The sequence below is a fragment of the Canis lupus genome, chromosome 27 (genome assembly GCF_048164855.1).
Source record: "Canis lupus baileyi chromosome 27, mCanLup2.hap1, whole genome shotgun sequence".
Lineage (NCBI taxonomy): Eukaryota > Metazoa > Chordata > Mammalia > Carnivora > Canidae > Canis > Canis lupus.
Window position 1 is genome coordinate 40,986,722 of NC_132864.1, and position 18,096 is coordinate 41,004,817.

At 40.6% G+C, this 18,096-nt stretch overlaps 1 protein-coding gene across 1 annotated transcript in view; it reads left to right on the plus strand.

Annotated features, from left to right (window-relative positions):
- PRKG1 (protein kinase cGMP-dependent 1) overlaps positions 1-18,096 on the plus strand; it is a 1,198,973-nt gene that overhangs the window by 64,290 nt on the left and 1,116,587 nt on the right. The window lies entirely within an intron of this gene.

Genomic DNA, 18,096 nt, shown 5'->3' on the forward strand with positions numbered 1-18,096 from the left:
CCACACAGCTTGGTGGTGTTCAGTAGTTCATGTAAGGTTTGTTTTTTTTTTTTTTTTTTTTTTTTTTGCTTTTGAATATATTGAGACATCGTGGAACTGAAGTTTGGAAAAGTTGGTGGTTTGTGGGTTTGTGTGTTGGCAGCTGACTCTTTTCAACCTCTTGGTGAGATGAAGTTATTTATAACGGCTCTCTTTAGTGTACTGTTTTATGTTGAGTCCAACTTACAGTCTCCAAAGCTGAGTACAGTAAAAATGATGTAACAAAATTTAAATACTTTTTAGCAGAAGGATATTTAAGAAACAGGCATTAAAAAAAAAACAACTTCATTTTTTCTAATTGCAAATATGTTATTTTGCTCCTTTGAGCTTTAGCTCTTAACAATAAGTCCTAGTCTTGAGAATTTTTCTCATCCCGAACTAAAACCTCATCTGGAACTAACCACACATACACACACATGAATTTCTCCATTAAATTTTCAGAGGAAAAAAAAAAACAACAACCAGTCCATGGAGAATTCTAGCTTTGAGTAACGTATTTCTGTTTTTAAAATGCAATTACATAGAAGGCATCAGGGGGGTTACAAAACTAGCAAAGAGAACCTCAACATTTCACCCTATGGAAGAATAAGGTGTAGAGTAAGTTCCTTAAAATGATTTATTTTTTCCAAACTTTTCTAAGTTTCACACTTGTTTAGACTGAAAATTATTTATTTTTATTTATTTTTTAAGATTGATTTATTTATTAGAGAGAGAGAGCGAAAGAGTGAGCACATGAGCAGGAGGGCCAGAGGGAGAGGAAGAGGGAATCCCAAGCTGACTCCCTACTGAGCACATAGCCCCATGACGACGTGAGGTTCAATCTCACGACCCTGAGATCACAACCTGAGCTGAAACCCAGAATCGGTAGCTTAACCAACTTCACCACCCAGGTGGCCCTAGACTAAAATTTAAATGCTGGCAGAGGAGTTGATGCTACATAGTTATGTCATTAGCTTAATTGGTCGATGCAAGTCATAGTGGAGAAGCCCCACTCCGGGGAAGCTGGTTCCTGAACTCAGACTGGGGACAGGGTTGTGCTTTTAAGAATTAAAACTAAGTCTACATTATGGTGATTGTTACTATGACCTTTTTGGGGGCGAGGGCGGTCCAATCCTGAGAAGACAGTGGCAGGACAGATTGCCAAAGCATGGGTTTTGGAGATGGGCATATCTGGGCGTGCAGACTAGGTCTTCAGAAAAGTTCCGTTATTGTCATCATAACAATTGCCGGAGCGTCAGAGCATATTTATGAAACCAGTGGCTCTGGAGTCAGGACTTCTTGAGTTTGAAGCCCAGGTCTTGTACTCACTAGCTCTGTGGCCTTTGTCAAGCCACTTAACTGCTCATCATTCCCCATTTCCCACCTTTAAAATGAAGACAATAACACTGATACCAAACCTCATACATTTGTGAAGCTTGAGATTGTCTATGAGAAGCACTTAGCCCAGCACTTGGCGCTTAACACTCATAAGGCGCTATGGTAATAAGCATTCAATAAATGTCAGATACGACAATAATAGAAATAACATAATTCCTGCAGGTGACTGTTTTCGTTGTACTCTTAGGAAGCCAGAACCCAGTTTCATTGCAGGGTCACATGAACAAGTCAACAAGCACAAGATTAGTTGAAAGAACTTTGGATTTTTAAAACATGGGCAAAGTGGAGATGCTCACAAATCTCATTTTCTCCTTCCAACCCCTTGACTCGCACATTATAACCACTCCTCCCCACTCCATCCCATAGCTTCGTGACAACTCCACTGTTGTCCCACGCCCAAGTGTCTTCTGTTCTTGTCCTCTTGACTCTGCATCACACATGGTCAACTCCTGCTCAGATAAAGTCCCCTGCTCAGACAGTGATGGGATGGGGAAACTGAGCCAACAAAGTCACGCATCAAATACTTAGCACCTTTGAATTCACTAGCTTCGAGTAGTTGACTAGGGAACAGAAGGAAACTCTTGGAGCCGTGGGTGCTGAGACTGGCCTAGGTAGATATTGAAGGGGTTGTCATTGTCATGCGGGTGCGGTAGGATGGGGTGGGATTACCCCACCTTCTTCGTGGCTCTTCAAGAATTTTCACCTGTTTTCCACCTCTTTTCGATACCTGATGTTTGTGTTTAGTGCAATCACAGGGAAAGTACCTTCTCGAATGGGAGCCCTGGCTCTGTAAAGATCAGACATGCTCAGAAACGATTCTCAATAAGAGTTGACTTTCTCAGTAAATTGTCCCTGGTGACACTGCTGCTTGATCTCCTCCAGGCTGTGGAGGAATTAAGCAAGGAATCAATAACAATAGTCATCTCAATAGATACAAAAAGGATGTGATAAGATTAAAAATCCATTCATGATTTTAAAATAATCTGTCAAAATTCAACATAAAAAGGTTCTTATTTGATAAGGAATATCTACGAAAAAATCTACAAGAAACCTTATAGTCAATGATGAAATATTGAACGATTTCCCCCTGATATCAGGGGGAAAAAAGAAATGGATGCCCATTATTACTACCCCTATTCAACATTATAATTGAGGCCCTGGACATTGAAATAAGGCATGAAAAAGAAATAAAATACATAAAGATTAGAAAAGAAGATTACATACTTTTGGATAAGTTCTATGTCTATATGTATCTTTTTTTTTTAAAGATTTTATTTATTCATTTTAAGATTTTATTTATTCATTTTATTTATTCATGAAAGACACAGAGAGAGTCTGTCTTTATGTATCTTTGGATAATTTCTAAATCTATATATAAGTTTAAGATAAATGATTAGAATAAGTGAGCTTAGCAAGGTCAGTGTACAGAAGGTTAATATGAGTAAGGACGTCTTAAATAAGATGCAGGAAGCACCCACCATGAGGAAAAGAATTCAGGAAAAGAACCACATTAAAATCAGGAGAGTCTTTTGATCAGGAGACATCATTAAGGTGAATACCTGGTATTACACATTTGTCAGAACGCACAGAATGTTCAACCCAAGAGCAAACTCTAACGTCAGCTATGGACTCTGGGTGATGATGACATGTCAGTGTAGGCTCATCTGTGATAACAAACATACAAGTGTGATTCAGGATTTTGAAAGTAGGGGAGGCCATGAGAATGTGGGACCAAGAGGCGATATGGATTGTCTGCTCAATTTTGCTGTGAACCTAAAACTGCTCTAAAAATAGTCTATTTTGGGGATCCCTGGGTGGCTCAGTGGTTTTGCGCCTGCCTTTGGCCCAGGGCGTGATCCTGGAGTCCCGGGATCGAGTCCCGTGTCGGGCTCCCGGCATGGAGCCTGCTTTTCCCTGTGCCTGGGTCTCTGCCTCTCTCTCTCTCTCTCTCTCTCTCTCTCTCTCTGCCTATCATAAATAAATAAATAAAAATAAATCTTTAAAAAAATAAATAAAAATAAAAAAATAAAAATAGTCTACTTTTCGGGCACCTGGGGGGCTCAGTCTGTCAAGCATCTGCCTTCGGCTCAGGTCATGATCCTGGAGTCCTGGGATCGAGCCTCATGACAGGCTTGCTGCTCAGTGGAGAACCTGCTTCTCCCTCTCCCTCCACTCATCTCCCCGCTTGTGCTCTCTCTTTTGCTTACTCTCTCTCTCAAATAGTCTTAAAAAAATAATAAATAAATAAAATAGTTAATTTTTTAAAAGATACTTTTAAAGATACTTTAAAAGATAACTTAAGAGTTAAAAGGCAAACAACAGAAACTCCTAGGGGAACTCGGTGGTTGAGCATCTGCCTTCTGCTCAGGTCGTGATCCCGGGGTCCTGGGATCGAGTCCTACATCGGGCTCCCTACAGGGAACCTGCTTCTCCTTCTGCCTGTGTCTCTGCCTCTCTCTCTGTGTGTCTCTCATGAATAAATAAATTAAAAGTCTTTAAAAAAATTTTTGAATTTGTATTTCCTCTTAGCACTATGAATTTTTATTTTTCATGTTTTGAGGTTATTACTGAGAACATATAAATGTAGATTTATAATCCCATTCTGATTATAAATGGAATTTATCTTTTTGTTTTGTGAAATGTTCCTCTGCATATCTAGTGGTATTTATTTTCTTAAAATAAATTTAAAAAATAATACTTCTTAAAATATTCTTTGGTATTAGTAGAGCTACATCAGATTTCTTTTGGTCTGTATTCACATTTTCTACTCTGTCTTTTTTGTTCCCTTCTATAAAATTGTTTCTTATAAGATGTATATACTTGTATTTTGCAATCTAGCCAGGTGATCTTTGTCTAGTAATTGGCATATTTAATCTGTTCATCAGTTTAATTACTGGTACATTTTGGCTTAAATCGATCATCGTACTATTTGCGTCCCCTTTTCTATTTTATATTTCATTTTTCCTCCATCAGATTTTCAATTCTGTGTTTTATTTCTATTGTTGCTTACTCTATAAATTACAACATGCAATGCATCTTCTAGCAAAATTGGAGATAAATTAATATTTTTGTTACTTCTCAGACAGTGCTACGCCCAACAACCCCTTTACCCCTTTTGATCCCCTCCTCTCTTTCCTGTTATTGATGTGAGATGTTTTCATTGTTTAATGCAGCAACATTAAACAATGTTTAATATAGATTTAACTCCATTCATACAAACTCCATATTTTTCCTTTCTGTAATAGTTTTCCCCTTATACCTGTTTGCATTCATCTACTTTCATTTTCTTTCTTCCCAAAGAATCTTTTAGTATTTTCTTTAGAATGCATCTGCTGGTGACAAATTCTCTAGTTTTAGTTTCCCTGAAAATGTATTTATTTGCCTTTACTCGCCAAGGCTATTTTGACCAAGTATAGAATTCTCTGTTGGTGGTTTTATTTCCTTCCAGCCCTTTGAGGTTACTCCTCTGTTGTTTTATGGCTTTCGTTGTTTCCACTGAAGAGTCGACTGTAATCTTATTGTTGCTCCTCTGAAGGTGATAAGCATTTTTATCCATCTGCTATTCGGAATTTATTTTTGACTATAAGAGGTTTTACGATGATATACCTAGGGTTGTACGTGTTTGTGTTTCTGTCTGGTGTGTTTCGTATTTATTGTGCTAGTGGCTTATGGTGCCTCTGGAAATCATGGCTTGATAGATCTTTCATCAGTTTTGAAAAATTCATAGCCATTACTTCCTCAAATCCTGCTTTTGTCCCATTCCATGTTTCCTCTCCTTTTGGGACTCCAATTACATATAGTTTGACCTTTTCTTTATGATCTCACATCTCCTATCCTTTTCTTCCTTCCTGTATTTCTTTTTAATTCTTTTTTTTCTTTTTATTCTATTTTCTTTGGATTTATGTTCTAGTCTAGTAATTTTGTCCCCTGCCATTAAATACAACTACAGAATTATTAAAACGCAGTTACCGAATTTTTTCAGTCCTAAAATTTCTATTTCTTTTATAGTTTCCAGTTTTGAACTGGTTGGGCCTGAACTCCAATTTCTGTCCCTCTGGCCCCATGAGACGTTTAGAAGCTTTTGTCAGCTTCTTAGCTTCTCTGTTTCTAATTTGTACTCTTTTATCCCCTTTAGGAGTATTGGTAATTCATAAATGCCTCCAAAAGGACACTGAACGTTGGGTTTACCTCTCTGGATCTTGTTCTCTGAAATGTTAGCCATTCAAACCCTATTGCAAAACTTTAAGGAATTTTTGCTTTAAATTTTTTTTTTTTTGCTGGTAGTGGGGGGAGACTAGCTTTTCTAATTGTTCTTAGTGAGAGGGTTTGCCAGCAACAAGCTAATTCTTTATCAATAGAAGAAGAAATTAATAAAAATCTCCTGAATAAATATCAAACAACTGTCGAATTAAGGCAAGGGAACTAGGTTGAAAGGAAGGAAACAAACAAGCTATTAATTTTGGCTGATTGTACAGCTTTGAAAAAAATAAGATCTCAGGACGAATTTTTTAGGACTTCAACGTGCAGTTTCAGAGCAACATTAATGTTTATTTTAATTTCTAGATTGAAAAAAAACCCCGGGTATACTTTATATATGCTATTCGAAGTGTATGCCAGTGGTTGGCTTTGAGTGACTTGGTATTTTTCCTTTCATTTCCTATTTATTATGTATAAGTTAACGGATACTTCACATGTCAAGTGCTTCAATGAGAATCACAATTTTCTGAATTAGTTTGGTTCCAGTAACTGTGTAAATGTCCAGTTTCCATTCCTATGACTAAAGAAGTTCCAACAAATAGCCTAATTATTTGAAGATCTGCTACTTAATGTCAAATGGAAACGAACGTGGTTTACCCACTACTTTTATAATGAAGGAGTTAATTGTATGCAGGATGTTTTTTGCTCAATGTGGACATGGAAAATTTGAACAGTAGAGGGTGCAATTGTACCTTTATTTCTTCATTTTAGCCCTCAAATTAGTACTTAATAGCTGAGGGAAAAATGTGAAGAATGTACTGTTTGCTGAAGCTGTGTGCTATTTATGGAAATATATTTGAAATAAACCATGCAAAGGAGAAGTACAAATTTCACAGCAATTTGCTTAACTCTGTACTTTTAAAAAGAAATTAAAAATCTCCATTAGGTCCCATTTTCTACAAAATATTCTTTTAACTGAATAAAATATTTACTGTACAGAAAGGTTTACATATCTCAATAAGATATTTTTCTTTTATAAAGCTTAATTACTATTAATAATTTATATATATTTTTTCCTTAGAAAATCCTGCATCCAAAAAGATGATGTATATTGATAACTGCAACATGAGACTCCTATTTCTTTGGAGGAAAAACATGAATAAGAACCAGGAGAGATTAAGTAATGCAATGTCAAGAGAGTTATTTACATTCATATAGTTATTAACATTCACGTTTTATTGAAGATCCGGAGATTTCAGGCAATTGCAAATCAGAAACTGAGGTTTCATTCAGACTCTCAAGTAGCAGTAAACAATTGCACGAAAGGCTTCATTTATAAAAATTTGTGGGCTGTATGTATACAAAGTTGTGAGTCTTTGTCTCCAAATCTGACTCTCCTCCATGGAAGAGGAAGTCTCCTTTTATAGTTTTCATAGCAGAAGATTCAACTTAGGTTTTGGTGACTGTCAAAATTTACCTTTATTACAAAATCTATACAATGCAGTAAATTTGGAGAACTTGGGAAGCCTTTTGCCAACTTTTTGAAATTATAGGAGACATCTACTTGACAAATACTCCTTTTTTGCATTAACAAACTACTACTTCTGTCTTTGGGTTTAGTGGAACAGCTGTTGAACATTGAGAGTATGGCTGGCACCCAAAGGTTAATGCTTTGACAGTCAGTTGACTGGTAGTTGGAAGAGCCAATTCTGATATTCTATAGAAAGAACAAAAAAAAAAAAAAAAAGATGAGAGGATGAGAGGTGAAGGAGATAAGCCTATCTAGCTTCTGAATTAAGTTATTGGGTGAAAAGTATTTGGGGGGAATTAATTTGCCTTTGAACTGTTTCCATCTGAACTTCTGAAGCTTTTTTTTTTTTTTTTTTTAAAGATTTTATTTATTTATTCATGAGACACAGAGAGAGAGGCAGAGACACAGGTAGAGGGAGAAGCAGGCTCCCTTCAGGGAGCCCAATGCGGGACTCGATCCCAGGACCCCAGGATCATGCCCTGAGCTGAAGACAGAGGCTCCACCACTGAGTCCCACAGGTGACCAACTTCTGAAGCTTTTATCAACGGGGTGACCGAGGAGGACACGGGCGCTGGTCAATCAGCACTCCTGAACTGACAAGCACCTTGTTTGGAAGCATCTGCTTTCAAAATACTATCAGATGGCATTAATAGCTTTTAAAAATAAGCATTAAGAAGGACTCTCAAACACAGGCCAGTTCCAAATACAGCAGTCGGCTTCTTGGAAGCAGCAGCTAGAGCTTGGGAAGAAACAGAAGAGAGAAATTGAGAATTGACAGTGCCCGTGTTATATAAAAGAGCACTGAACCTTGAAGACAATGTATTATAGGCCTAAAAGTAAGAAAGGCCCTGGGATTATGGTGATTTAAAAGTACATTAAGACAGTTGATTGTCTAGGTGCAATTTTTTTTTTCAATTTACTTCAACTAAAAAAAAAAGCCCCCCAAAACCACAAAACAAACCCAAACAATTCACTCCTTTCTCCCACCCTCTCCACCCACCACACCTGTCGCAACCACCACGCTGCTCTCTGCTGATTGTCTAGGTGCAATGTGAGAAGGCGGTTGGGTATCCAGGAATATTGTTTTCCTAGAAATATTCAGGTAGAAAACAGTTATTGTGGGTCTTAAGTAGCAAATATGTTCAAAGGGTGATACCTATGTGGATTTTTTCTGCATAAAAAACCCCCACAGTTTTACACTAAACCTCTGATATATTTGATTTATTAGGTACAGAAGGGACATGCAGAATTATCGAGAGCTACAGCATCAGTTGTCAGAAAATCACCGTATCATAGTTTTCGTGCCACCTTTTGCTATCCTGTTACTGAGAAATTCATTACCTGTCCTCACTTCTAAGCTGTATTTACCGTATTCATCTTGGCTTTCAGTACACACACACACACACACACACACACGCACAGAGTTGACCCTTGAGCAACATGGGGGTAAGGGGTGCTGACCCCCTTGCAGTCGAGAATGCATGCATAATTTTTGACTCCCCCCAAACCTAGAACTACTAATAGTCCGTAATAGTCTGCTGTCGTCTTGAGGCCCCACCGATGCCGTAAACAATCGATTAACACGTATTTTGTTTGTTATATGTATTCTGCACTGTATTCTTATAATAAAATGAGCTGGAGAAAAGAAAGTGTATCAAGAAAATCATAAGGGAGAGAAAATACATTCACAGACCTAGATGGTATTAAAAAAACCTACGTGTAACTTTGATGCGTGTCAAACCTGTGTTGTTTTCAGGGGTTAACTGTGTATGTGCGCACCTATGTATACACACATATACACACGTGTGTGCACGCATGTTCTAGGTAGGTTTTGGTCACAGTGTTGTAGTTTCGATGGTTTTGCCCACCTCTGAAGCACCTGTCCAGGGGTAAATATTTCTGGAAAGAACATAGGAAATCAGTGCAATTTAAAAAGTAGACAAACATGGGACCTGCCCAGGACCGGCGGTGCAGGGCAGCTGCCCTTTGGGGTAGTCATACCGACATTCCTGAGGCTTAGGACACACCGTTTCCAGAGGATGGCCACGTGAGGGGTGCAGACTCTGAGGTCCACCTCCGTATTGTGTCAATGGATATTTAGTTCAATGTGATGGTTTAAACTCTTGATGGAGAAAAGGCAGAAAGGGACAAGTTTCCTGTTTACTGGCAGTGGCGTGTGGTTGATACTAGATAAGTAGATCTCAAATTCCTTCATTTAGTGCAATGGGCAAGTATATAGGGCGGGCTTACTTGTTCTAGGTGTTGGTGGACAAAGTAGGCATAGCTCCTTGTTTTCTTGTTTACCATCGAATGATAAGATAGCTATCGGCAAATATCGTTGAAAATAATATATAATTGTAAATCGTCAATTCTGTAAGGGAAAATGTCATGGGGCTGATTCGGAGGGATTATCAGAGGAAGTGGTATTTGGGGAGAGAAGCATGAATTCATTGAATTAATGATTCAAAACGATGGCACTAGTGATGAGGTGATGGGGTTGAGATTTTAGGGTCATGAAAGGGGTTCAATGAGGGATTTCAAAGGCAGAAGAGCTCTGAAATGCTAAAATGAAATTCCTTGGTGCCTGGAGATTTATAAGAACTGAAAGGTCAGTGTAACACTTACGTGATTAATTATTAATCAAGGGCTCTGCTGATCTCAGTCCCATTGTAACTTTTCCTTGACTATTTCCCAGGCCGAGCAATAATCCAGTGGCCCAGCCTAATTTTAAGAGAAGAGATGTGATCGTCAGATGGTGATCCTAGTCCTTCCTGTGAGCACCAGATTTGCCATGTGCTTGGGTTTGCTGTCGTGCCATTGGCTGAGGTCATGGACTGGGTGAACCGTAACTTTCCAGGGGAGATGCTGGTGGTTGGCGGCCTTGCCTCTGCCTTCGGCTCCGGTCATGATCCAGGAGTCCCGGGGTCGGGCTCCCTGCTCAGCGGGGACCCTGCTTCTCCCTCTCCTTCTGCCCCTCCTCTGCTTGTACGCTCTTTCTCAAATAAATAAATAAAATCCTAAAAAGAAAACATTCACTATCATAAATACTCCATGCTCAACTTCCGATGAAAGTCTAGCTGCTTAAATCGACTGTGTGTATTTACTCTGTGTTTATTTTGGAGATTCAATAATACATATTGGAAATTTGGAAGTTTTCTGGGATGATGCAGAAAGAAATCTGCTTTACTCAACTTTTCTCGGTATCTTCCAAGCATTTTTGACTGTGGAACGCCCCTGCCTCCCATTTTTGAGGAACTAGTGTTCCTTAGTTCACACTTGGAGGAAGCACAGCGTTGTCGTATACACTTGACTGGTGAGAGCTCTCAATTAGAGTTATGGGCTTGCCAGCAAGGCTGTGCACTGACCACCGAGTTTAGCTGTTCCACCAGCTGTTACCATATGCTGCTGCTTTATTTTTTCTGTTTTCTTCATTAATTATTCTGACTTCTCACGATTGGACATTCCCTGGTTGCAGAATATGAGAGCCATGTAATTTGTTAAAAATTTGTGGTGTAGACAGATGGGTGATTAAAAGAACATATCCTGAGAATACCAAAGTACAAAATTATTTTTAGGATAATACTTATGTAATCAGATTTTGAGTGCTATATGTTTCAGTGCATTTTGAAGGATGTCTTTACTGTCTTTTGTGTGTGTGTGTGTGTGTGTGTGTGTGTGTGTGAAAATTCTTAGAGTCCCTCTTTGGGAAATATTAAGTGAACAACATCATCCTTTGCCATATTCTCAAGTGATTATACCTTAAAAAATGTCTCCAATGGTCTAAGACCCATTACATGGTTTCAGGGACTCAAGTATCAACCATCTATATTCGGAGAGTTCTTTTAGGTTTAAGTTGTTACCTTTGAATTTGTAGGGATGGGAGACAAATTTTCTCTGTCTTGGTAATGATGTCCTTTGTATCACAAAGACTTTTAAAACCCTGCGAAGGGAGTAGAACCAGTAGAGCCGCCATGTCCTTGGCAAAATGCAAAAGCAAGCAAGGAGGTTGCCTCTATTTCCTATTTAAATCCTTGTCAGGTAAAGTGGGATGGGAAAGATGTGGGGTGCATCCACCTCCCATGCTCACCTCTACTTTGATATAAATGTGGGTGCATTAGAAGGCGTGGCTACTTCACACCTGTGGCACCGGCCTGACTTTGAGGCATTTGCAAGTGTACGCGCACACACACATTGTCATGTCGTGTAGATCTCCGGGTCCTAACAACGGTTCCTTACAGTTCGAGTGTAAGGAGAGGCATCATAGAACTAATTAGACATTGTAAAGGCCTCTTGATGTGTTTTGTTCTCAGCAGCAAATTAAAGAGTTCTGAATTGGCTTTAACAGCTATTACCTATGGAGACAGATGCGCTGGGACTTGGTGTGAACTGAATCAGGCTTCTGTGCGCACTAATCACAAAATGCAAAGTGAAAGAGTAGTGTAACTTTAAGAACAGGATGCTGGGAGTGGGCACACTTGGGTTCTAAACTTGTGAGTTTAGACTCGCTGAGTCATTTGACTTCCGTGGCCTTTAAATTTCCTTAAATTTAAAATTAGGATGTGGAATTACATAATCGCAGTGGTACATTTCAGCTTTCAGCTATAATTTCTCTGATATCCAGTATAAATGAAAAATAAGGACATTTTTGCTGCTTTTTGAAATTTTGTTTTTTATTTTTGGCTGCAGGTGGGGAAGGGTGGGGTGTCCAGCCCCGGCAAGTGCTAAGTCTTTAAGTTCCCTGTATTTTGGGAGTGCTGGTTATAAAGGCAGAAAGTAACTAAATTAAATAATGGAGTACAGGTGGAAATGCGGTTATATTAGGGGAGTTTCAGTTGTGTGACTGCAGAGAGAATGTTACTTGCTGTGCACGGTTAGAGGGTCTGACCAGTGCAAGCTGCAAAGCGAAAATAAGCAATTTTCACTAAGTTCTTTACGTCCCTAACAGCAGCAATTGCTTTTAACATTCCACAAATAAATGTCTTGAAGATTTCCCTGTCATTTTTTCCACTTAAAGCTGGTATTCAACATAGATGCTTTTTTAAGAAAGATAGATGGTTAGCATTTTGGCTGTACTGTATTCTATGGAAAACTTTGATGAATTCTCCATTAATAGCTCCCCAAATTAACTTTGATATTTGAGTAAAAACATTCTTACATAATGCAGTGACTCAAGACAGACACTGAATAGTCGGCCTAATACCAAAAAAGGGTGAACGTCCCTATTTGCTATTTATTTATATGGGGCATTCTTACCGACCAGATCAGAGGCCTGTGCTTTGAAAAATGATTTTAAAAAAACACAATTTGGACTAAGGAGAAATTATGGGATCTTTTTAAAAACGCACTGGGCAAGGTGACTGGTAATTTTACATTTGGTTACAAATGCACGGTGGAAATATGTGTCTCGTGGGCCTCAACTAGGTCGGGTCTGTATCCTTGGTCGGTGGGTAATGCCTTCATAAACAGCAGGTCCTATGTCTTGGCCCGGAAATGACATCCGTCTGCTTTTCCGGCCCACCACTTCATTTGCCTATCACCTGGATACCCGTCTCATGATGATTGTACAAAAGTCACAATATTAAGAGTTTCCTGAATTTGAAGTTAGGGGATATTCACGTGCATGTGGATGAAGCTCTCCGTCTGCTTCCTACTAAGAGTTCCTGCCCTTGCAGGCAGCGTCCTTCTCTTCCAGATAGATCCCTGACGTTCTCACCGTGGGAACAGAAGCCTCGCTGTCTTCCCGTTGCCTAGTCCATTCATTTGACTCACTGGTAAAAGCCCAGTTCAAACTTCGATTTTATTATCTTTCTTCCATCTTCAGCACTTTCTCACTTTACTGATTTTAGCAAGTCCGTTAGCAAAAAGCAGTTTTAGTTTTTACTTTCAGTTTTGATTACAAAACATGTAGGTTGAGAATGACTGAGTTTTACCAGCTGTTAAATGCAATTTAAAATAAGAAGCAACCTCAAGTCCTTGACTTCAGAGCTGTCCTTCACCAAGCTACACGATAACAGATATGCTCTCAAATGCAAAATTACTTTCCCAAGTATTTTTGACCAAGTATTTTCTGTGGAAAATACTGATGCATTAACTTGCAAAATAACATACATTTATATACCAGAAGAATCACTGAAATAGGACTGAGAAACTAAATTTATTAGACAGGAGAGATATGACAATGTTGCATACTCATGTATTTTTTCCCCCCACGGGGCTTAAAATGTAGCAAGATAATATTTTGCGCTTAAGGCATTTTACATTCCAGTTTTGGGTGCATTTTAAAATTCTCCATTCATGAAAAAAATGTGGAAAACCAAATTCCTTTCTTCTTAAAAACATTTCATTTCTTCCATTATTTGGAAACATTATTTGGAAACAGGCAGCTTCCCGAAGAGTTCAGAGAAGCCTTCTTTTCGGCAGACAGTGCATGGGTTTTCATGAACACTCCTCCAGGCTCCATAATAACATGCCATCGTTTTAAGCTGTGGAATATAAGAATTCATTTCAACTGATATTAGGCATGACACTAATTTGGTATTAAACTCTAAGCACATTAGCAATTATGGTACAATGCACTATTACTTTCCAAATCTCTGCAGTAAGTTTTTCATCATTAATGGTTCATGTTTTTTCCCCCCTTTCCATGCAGAACACACCATGCACAGAAGTTTAACTTCAAAAAAGCCAAACCATTAGAATTTTTACTTATAGCCATTTAAATAGGGATTCCCGATGGCTGAATCCTCTACCAAATATAATCGTAAGAATAATCTAATTCTGCAGGAGTTAATCAAATAGCAGGTGCTTTAATTATTGGGCTTTGCCCATTGAAAGCCAATATGTCAGATTTTTATAAAAACAGTAAACCAAAAAGAGAGCCTAGAATCTTTGTCTCATTTACCAAAGTGCAATTAAAATTCTGTCATCTGACTCATCCACTTTATAGCCCAAGACAGTTCCCGTGGTATATTCTTACGCAGTGAAATAGGATGATTGTTTCCTTAACCTATACCGACACAGACCAGCATGTAAGTGGGTCTGTAATGGGCCTAAAAGGATTGGTATTACTGTCCTAGATCTTCTGAGATTTTACTTTTCTATCTGTAACTTTGAAAGTAGAATTTGAAAATATTTATAAAATAGGGAGGTTCAGCTATCCCCAAATAAATAGAGTGACCAACTGTCCCGCCTTCCCCAGGACCAAGGGGTCCTTAGGACTGCAGCTTTACAACCACGACAATCCAAGTGATTTTATTTATTTATTTATTTTATTTATTTATTTTCCAAGTGATTTTAGATTTAAAACAAGGACAGTCCTGGACAGATGGGTGCAAGTTAGTCGCCTTCAACCAGGATGATAAAGGTGCTGGAGTGAAGACAATTTTGGGAAGAAGAAGTTTCAAAAATTCTTTTTCCTGCTCTTTCAGGATTCTCCAAATTTTTCCTCTTTCTACCTTCCCTACCCCCCAAATCAGGCTAGGAACTGTTGAGGGTATTGTTCTCTTTCTCTGGATGGAGAATCCAGACATTGGCAACAATTGGAAGTCTTGCAGAAGACTGTGAGGGGCAGGGAGTCAGAGATTGAGCTCTGTATCCTGTGGGCTGGATTTGAATCCAGGCTTGGCCATTCATTAGGGGGGTGATGCATGGCCTCCACTTTTTTTCAAATGTAAGTGGGAGTAATAATAAAGACCCCCCACCTCTCCCCGTGAGGTTACATAAGTAGTGCCTGTCATAGATCAAGAGTTCAAGGAAGTTAGTTATTTTTACTCTGGCCTTGGTTACGATGGGCAACTTAGATTGGTAACTTCCCTATTTCGTAGGGAGTCCTTGTTACCTGTAGCAGTTTTCTCTAAGGGGTGGCTTCTATCACCTAAAAAGGTCAGCTCTGTTTTGCTTTTTAAATTATTTAATTTTTTTATCTACTCAAGAAGATATGTACATGAAATGGCAGGAGAAAATTTCATCCCCGGGGCTTTTCCAGGAAATGTTGCATCAGTGGAATGGACACTTGGAGGCGTGTCCTTCTGAGGCTAATTAAGGTTTTCGTAAAGGGTGATAAATTCTACAGATTTTATTGTTTAAGAGCCAGTATTTGGATGAGGCTGTGTTATCGAATGCCCACTAAATGGTTGTGAGGTTGAATAAGGAAGGCATGAGAAGAGGTATTTTCAGTGGTGAGGGGTGGGTGCAAAGTTGAAGAGCAGCGATCTGCCACAGGTGGGCCTGCTTCTCTTAGGGGCTGGGACTAAGGGGCTGGGACTTGCTAAAGAGCTAGCTGTGACTTGGCTCTGGAATTCTAGAGAAAGTAGCCTTGTGCCTGAGCTCTGATCTCATGGTTTAGCCACTTTAGTTTACCACAAGACCCGTGGTAGATTTGACCTCGATTTTTCGCATAACCTCTATTTCCAGCATTTATCAAGAACGATACAAAAGATGTTTTAAAAAAGACTGGGATGTTCTCATTCATTTGTGGAATATAAATAATAGTGAAAGGGAATATAAGGGAAGGGAGAAGAAATGTGTGGGAAGTATCAGAAAGGGAGACAGAACATAAAGACTCCTAACTCAGGGAAACGATCTAGGGGTGGTGGAAGGGGAGGTGGGCGGAGGGGGGGGGTGACTGGGTGACGGGCACTGAGGGGGGCACTTGACGGGATGAGCAGTGGGTGTTATTCTGTATGTTGGTAAATTGAACTCCAATAAAAAATAAATGTATTAAAAAAAAAAAAAAGACTGGGATCACTCAAAATGTCGAGATGGAAAACCAGGCCCCTTAAGATCTAAACAACCAGTCAAGAGCATCGTTGAGAGACTTACTTAAAATATTTGACCACAAGAATGGAAAGCTCGGGGATTCTGGATTTTGCACATATAAAGTGAGGGGGAAATTATTCTTTTCCTAGCATAGGCTAATATAGCCAAATATATTCTTATACCTTGATTACCTTTTAAAAGGGTGAGTCCATTGTAAGAGTTCCAGGTTTTGGCCATTTACTTTCTTGGCATGTATTAGAGCAGATTTGGGACTCTTGGGATAGGATTCCTCATGGGATACCTTTTGTATCACGAGAATGAACTGTAGCATGGATATAGCCTTAGTCGCGGGTAGGTATGACATCGCAAAGAGTGAAAGATTTCCGTGTAGAAAACACTTCACTTTTATTCAAAATGCCTGAATGTGTTTTGGTTGAAATGCTATTTTTTATTTTCCTTTGTGCATGTAGATAGGCTTTCTACAAATGAAGGATCTTCTGTAGTTTGTGCTGCCCTAAGACATTAATAACTCCATTTAAGCCTCAAATGTACCTTAAAACATAGCCCTGCTTAGCAGTTGTCTAAAGATCCCCCGGTTCATTGCTTCTGATATATTTGTAGGCATAAAGTCTTGGCCTCAGGGACCCCTAGGTCGATCCTTAGGAAGAAGGCATTTAGTGTCAAACCTTTTCACATGGAGTTAAAGCATCCCCATAGGTTAAATAAGAATTTGGCCTTTTGCCTGGGACAAGGAAATTGTCACAGAAGCTCTCTTTTAGAACAGAGTCTGTTATACGGAGCCACAGCACTTCTGCTTGATTTAGTTTTAATCAAGACAACAATTCAGAAGTGTTTCAGTGCTGTCAGTATTTGTAAGTCACTCCTGTTCTGTTCATTACAAATGAAACGGCTTCGGGGATCATCCGCTTTATGTATTACGCTCTGCATTAAGTGCATTTCTGAAAATGTGCCTGTTGGAAGGCAGAAAAATGGTCTCAAATCCTCTGTGCCAAGAGCCTGAGACCATGACCTGAGGGGACCAGGGGACGAAGGTTTAGGATTATAGGTCCTTTGTCATGCCTACTTCTAATCACAGAGACACTCTGAATCTAAAGGTTGGTTAATGTGCCATTGGCTAGCTGGGTTCCTTTTTATTTTTCTTTTTTCTCTTGGCTCCGGTAGAAAAAGTGTATTTGAAAGTAAAAGCGAATCTTTTTTTTTGGGGGGGGGGATGGAGCTATCCATTCTTGGCTTAAGTACAGTTCTGGATTGCCATTCAATTTCCATGTATTTTCTGTCGCCTGTTAGTGTTAAGGAATGGCCAGAGAGCACTGGTTTCTAGCAGCGAGCGCCCAACAATAGTCGTTAGGGGGCTGCTGATAAAGGGGCCATGAAGTTGGAGGAGTTGGTGGAGATCTAGCTAAATACTAGGAATGCAGGTGAGCACTAAGTGCATGTTTGCAGCTTCGAGGCTCCTGGTCGGATGCTGGGAGGAGTCCGCTTCCGCAGAGAGACGCTACCGAATTGCCACGGTTTGGGGGAATCCTGAGCGGGCAGGGCCGGGACCAGGCGGGTGGGGGGCGCTGGGTGGCACCGCAGCTGTGTGCGGCCCGTCTGCGCCCCCCCCCCCCCGTCCTGATCCCTCCTCTTCACAGTTTGCCTCTTGCCCTTCAAGTGTAAGGACCCGGTTCTCACAGCTTGGTTGTCACAAAAGGAGTATTTCTAAAGATACAGTTCAGTTTCAGGATGGACTTTTTTTTGGGGGGAGCTCGGCAGTGATTTTCCCGCCCCCCGGGGCCCCCGGGTGCGCAGCCGGCGGCGCGGGGCCCAGGTGGGAGGAGGGGCGGCCGGGCGGCCTGCTGGGCGGGGACCCGCGGGACCTCCCGGGGCGCAGGGGGCGCAGGGGGAGGCTGGCCGAGCCCCGCCCCCCGCCCCGCCCCCGAGGCACCTGCGCGTCGGGGACCCCCCTCGGCTCCCGGGCTCCGGCGGGAGGCAAGTTTCTTCCCCGGCGCGGCCACCTGTGCGAGGCGCTCCCCGCGGAGGGCGGCCTGAGCCACCGGCCCGCGCGGCCCCGCAGCTCCCAGGCCCGGCCCGGCCCGTACCCCGCGGCCTCCAGGCCCCGGAGGGGGGAGGGGAGGGGGAGAGGAGGGGGAAGGGGGAGGGGCGGCCCTCCCGCGCGCCCCCCGCACCTCCCC